Source organism: Anthonomus grandis, unplaced genomic scaffold (genome assembly GCF_022605725.1).
Source record: "Anthonomus grandis grandis unplaced genomic scaffold, icAntGran1.3 ctg00000325.1, whole genome shotgun sequence".
In the NCBI taxonomy this organism is placed as follows: domain Eukaryota; kingdom Metazoa; phylum Arthropoda; class Insecta; order Coleoptera; family Curculionidae; genus Anthonomus; species Anthonomus grandis.
This window is the reverse complement of record NW_026088461.1, coordinates 163309-169308: the sequence shown is the minus strand read 5'-3', so window position 1 is coordinate 169308 and position 6000 is coordinate 163309.

The window sequence follows — 6000 nt, the reverse complement described above, 5'->3', positions numbered from 1 at the left end:
ATATTGCAAAAATTTACTAAAAATTGATAATTGTATCCTATATAAACTCCAAATATCAAATATCAATCAAATCGGACCCATAGGAAAAAAGTTTTGATTGTCACGTGACCCTCAAACTCAATATTTTAAAACTTTGTTAAAAATCAATAATTATTTCGTAAATAAACCCCAAATACCAAATTTCAATCCAATTGAACTCATAGGAAAAACCTTTTGATAGTCACGTGACCCTCAAACTCAATATTTTAAAAATTTGATACAAACCAATAATTATTTCATAAATAAACCCCAAATACCAAATTTCAATCAAATCGGGCAAATACCAAAAAAGTTTAAAAAAAAAAAAAATTACCATATAAAATAATAATACCCATGAAATCCCGATTAGATTTTTTTTTTATCATTAGGACCCACTGTGTTGTAATTTTTGTCTAGCAAAATGCCTTGTATAGCCACTGTGTCGCATGAATATTATATTACATTACACGGAAAATGCTAAAACGTCAAACGTTGCCGAATTATCACGGCTAAAAGAACCCGATTTGGTAAAAGATATGCACATATTCGGATTCTCCAGAGTCTCTGGAATAATTTCGTACCAATTTCAGGAAGTTCTGAGCTATTTTAAGCATTTTATCAATGAAATTAGGAAGCAAGTCCGAGCCAATTCATCCACGTTGACGTCATGCTGTCAAAACGTAAAAGTCAGCCGTAAAAGTCGGCATTAAAATCGCGCGTAGACGTCAAAATCGACCATTTTCAGACGATGATTTCGGGTATAAAAAAAGGTTTTTACCTTATGATATGTACATGGAAAAATAATTTAAAGCCTTAAGAACAGTTTAACATCAATTCTGGACCGATTCCAGTCGGTTTTAGTAGTTAAATTTCGATTATAAAAAGGGTCTTTTTTCGGCGAAAATCGCCGTGTTCGTTGCCATGCGCACGCCGGCGAAAACGCCGGTCATAGGTGACTCGAATGTACCTCTTGTGTGGGTAGATTTTTAACGATTTTTCGTACTTGGGACTTTTTTGAAAAAAAATTACTTTTAGGGTACTTCTAAAAATAGCGAAAAAATGAAATTTTAGTATGTTATAGTAAAATGAATGGCGCATCTGCTCGATTGATTTTAGTTCTTCTATCACATACCGAGTGCGCACAATTAATTTCCAAAGTCAAAAAATGTTAAAAAATTCATAACTCAAAAACGGTTTTACCTAGAAGTACGGTTGAAATTGGAAAAGATTCTGCTTATCACACGCTACAAACCGCCCATAAGCCATTTGGCTCTAAGTGGCGCTACTAAAAAGTTATTAAGGCGGGAAAAAAAAAAGTGTGAAAAAGGGTATTTTCAACTGAGCGCTGCTCACCCTGTATAAATGATAGCGTTAAACTTAATACACCGTTTTATTCGGAAAGGATGCAGGTTTAATTAATCCAAATGAATTTTTTTTTAATTTTGCACCATAAAAATTTCACAGAGAAAAAACTAAAAAAAATCAATTTTTTTGGGTTTTTTTGATTTTTTTCCCAAAAAAAAAAGATTTTTTCAAAAAAAGTCCTTAATAAAAGTTGTAGTTCTCGTTGAGGCGCATACATTTTCTGTGAGTCACTATTTCCGGAAAGATACCGTTAAACCGTCAGAGGGGCTGGAATATCACACATGTCTGAAACTTTGAGCGTTAAAAAAAAAATACTTCCCGTGTGCTGAGAATAACCAAAAACTATACAGATAAGTAGCCCATGAACTGTAATCGATCTGTTAAATTTCATAACATTCAAAGAACCGCTGCGACCTGTATCGAATTCCCATTGAAAAAATTGGACAAAAAAAATTTTTTGACTTTGAAGGCGTCTTAGTCCTAAACAAAAAAACAAATGAAAATTTGTAAATAATCAGATTAAAGCCTCATATTTTTAGATTATAAAAAGGTAAAAATCATTTCTCCACCCTAATTAGAAAAAAAGTTATAAGCACTTTTATCCGTCGAGTCCCGAGGTCGTGCGAAAACTCCCAAAAAGAAGCGGCCCTCTATAAGAGCTACGCTCTTATAACAAGTACGAGCTTCGCTCGTACTTTGATCAGTTGGGACCAGTAGAAAAGCTTTTGGTCAGAGGAAACTAATTAAAAAGATTGTTTAACAGGTGCTGCCCCGGCAACGCTGTGAGTTTAACCACTATTTGTTTTTACGGTTTTTGGGGTATCATGCTTCTAAGAATCATGATGTGATAAGAGCTCCGCTCTACTCTTTTATTTCGGCCCTCTCTCTTCAAAGATTGGCGATCCAAGTGACAAGCAACTCGTTAAACAGCTGCTCTGAAGATTTTGGATGAGCCATCTGTGTAGATCCTCGAGCAATGAGTTTTGTATTCTCACTATTCACCTTTCCCCTGAATTCTTCCCTTGAAAACCAACCGATGTATTTCATACTAATCTCCTCTTATTCTGTCCAATCCCTTATACATTTCGAAGGCTATAATGCATTTTTCAAGCAAAGAATTGAGAGTCAAATGCAGTCATACAGGAGGATGAAGGTTGGTGAAGACTTAGGTCTAGGTCACGCCTGATAAAGGTGTTTTTTTTATGGCGATGAATAATATGACTCTAGCACACACTTATGCATAATGTATCAACCCTTTGTAAAAATTCAATAATTTTACCTAAATAAAACATACATTTTTAGCAAATCATGTATCATAAAAGCCTGCATTGGAATATGCCAAACTGGTTTTGCCATATGTCTTTTCTAATATCCTTTATTTTATATTGGCCTTTATATTAAGGCCAATATAATGAAATAAGCAAAAGATTATCAGAAACGGAATAAGGAATGCAATAAACCATTAACGGATTGAATCAGAGCTACAGAAGCCGAGATAATAATGAAACAGTGGAAAAAACAAAAGAAAACTGGTTTTTTCCCACCGTACCATTTTTTTTTTCCTAAAATGATTATTGGCAAACTTTAAAATAAGTCCTAAACTAACAATTTCCAGTAAAAAAACCCAAGAAAAAAAAATTTTTTTTTGATCGAAAATCGAAAGGGGTATACCCACGAAAAATTTCGAAAAAATGGTTTTAATTTTTTTATAAATAAACTATAACTCTAACAACTTTTTGTATCGAATAAAAGTTCTTGGGAATAATAAGAGGTATCCTTCTGTCAAAACGAATCGGTTTTAGCTATTATAGAATCGGAGAAAATTGGAAAAAACTATTAATCATAAATATCGAAATATCAAGAGCCCTATGGAAAAACTTCAATTTTTTATTATTCTATCTTGTACTACTTCAAAATACCTTTAAAAGAGGTTATTACCAATTCGACTCTAAAATGAACAGAAAACCTACTTCTTGGCATTTTTCGATTTTCGAACAAAACCCGGGGTCAAAATGAACATTTTTTCAAAATATGCTCCGAATTCAAAATTTTTTTCTTCTGGTTAAAGACCATTCAAAAACTAGTAAAAAAGCTTTATGATAAAATTTTCCACGATTTATACGAGTGCCACAATATAAAGGAAAAGATCAGGTCGCATAAGAATTCATGTATGGGGATAAGACAAACGGATTTTTTCGTGGATTTTTTTGATTTTTTTGTTTTATTTTTGAGAACCAATAGTAATAAAATATTAAAAGAAGTGACAGGAGGAGAATAACGAATAAAAGAAATCATAAACGAATTAAATCGAAGCTATAGAAGCCGAGATATAAGTAAAAATGTGGGAAAAACAAAAGAAAACTGGTTTTTTCCCACAGTAACATTTTTTTTTCCTAAAATGATTATTAGCAAATTTTAAAGTAAGCCCTAAACTAACAATATATAGTAAAAAAACCCAATAAAAAAAATAATTTTTTTTTTGGTCGAAAATCGAAAGGGGTATACCCACGAAAAATTGCGAAAAAATGGTTTTTATTTTTTTTTAATAAACTATAACTCTGAGAACTTTTTGTTTCAAATAAAAGTTCTCAGGAATATTACGAGGTATTCGTATGTCAAAATGAATCGGATCTAGCTATTATAGAATCGGAGAAAATTGAAAAAAAGTGTAAAACATAAATATTGAATTATCAAGAGCCCTATGGAAAAATTTCAATTTTTTATGTTTCTATCATATACAGCTTTAGAGTAGCTTTAAATAAGGTTATTACCGATTTAACTCTAAAATAAACGGAAAACCTATTTCTTTGCATTTTTCGATTTTGAAGCAAAATCAGGCACCAAAATGAGCATTTTTCAAAATATGCTCCGAATTCAAAAATTTTTTTTTCTAGGTAAAGACCATTCAAAAAGAAGTGAAAAAGCTTTATGACAAAATTTTGCACCATGTATACGAGTGCCACAATATAAAGGGAAATGATTAGGTCCCATAAGAGTCTATGTATTGGGATAATGCAACCGAGTTTTTACATCGATTTTTTTTAATTTCTCACTTTTATTTTAAGAGACACATGTAGTAAAATATGACAGAATTAACAAGAGGAAAAATAGGAGTAAAAGAAACCATCAACGAATTGAATCGAAGCTATAGAACCCGAAATATTAGTAAAAATGTGGGAAAACCAAAACAAAACTGGTTTTTCCCACTATATCACTTTTTGTCTTAAAATGGCTATTGACTAATTATATTGTAAGCCCTAAACAGATAATTTCTAGTAAAAACCAAAGAAAACCATTTTTTTTGTTCGAAAATCGACAGGGAAGGATTAAAAAAGGTTATAACCGATTTGACTTTAAAATGAACTGAAAACCTCTTTATTTCCATTTTTCAATTCTCGAAGAAAATCTGTATTCAAGATGAACATATTGGTTCAAGATCATTCAAAAAAATAGTAAAAAAGCTTATTGACAAAATTTTCTACAATTTATGGGAGTGCCACAATAGAAAAGAAAAGATTAAACCGTATAATAGTCTGTGTATTGGGATTGGATAAAAGAATTTTCACGTCGACTATTTCTATTTTCCATTTTTATTTTAAAAGGCAAATATATTAAGAGATAAAAAGAATTTAAAAGAAAAAAAATAGGAAACCATCAAGGAACTGAATAGAAGCTATAAAATCTGACATATCAGAAAAAGTTAAAAAAAAAGAAATTGAAGCACGTTTTTTACACTACAACTGGTTTCACATTTATATTTTATTTAACCCCTACTTTAAAAAAATCCCATAAACTAATATTATTACTACTAATTATTACTCTTATTTTCTTTACAAATAATTTCAAGATATTAATAACCTTAAGCCTTAATAACCCTGTTTCTTACGATTACAACTACGACTGTCATAAATAAAAAAATATATAATAATCACTATTTTCCTTATATATAAACCTAAATAAATCGAATGCCAACTCTTAATCAAATGAATAAAATAAGAAAGAAAACTCATAGTCACGTGACTCTTTTTTTTCTATTGCCCCTGTGCCGAGCACATTTACCCACAAGTTTCAAGCAGAACAACAGTAATTATGATGAATAATGGCTCATATCACATCTACCTATATCTCAAACAAATTTGAAAAACTCATTGTGTCACTTAATAATCTAAAAACTTATATCTAACACTCTAACCTATACATATATTATAGATATATGTATCTATTAATTATTTTATTGCGTGTCTTATATGCTTATTTATTTTATTGAATTATATGAAAAGTTCCGATAGTCACGTGACCTTAAAATTTAATATTGCAAAAATTTGCTAAAAATTGATAATTGTAACCTATAAAAACCCCAAATACCAAATGTCAAACAAATCAGACCCATAGGAAAAAAGTTTTGATTGTCACGTGGCCTTGAAACTTAATATTTTAAAAATTTATTAATTATCAATATTTATTACCTTAATAAACCTTAAATACCAAATTTCAACCAAAGCGGACAAATAGAAAAAAGTTTTAATAGTCGCGTGACCTTTAAACTTAATATATCAAAAATTTGTTAAAAATTAATAATTATTTCCTAAATAAACCCCAGATACCAAACATCAATCA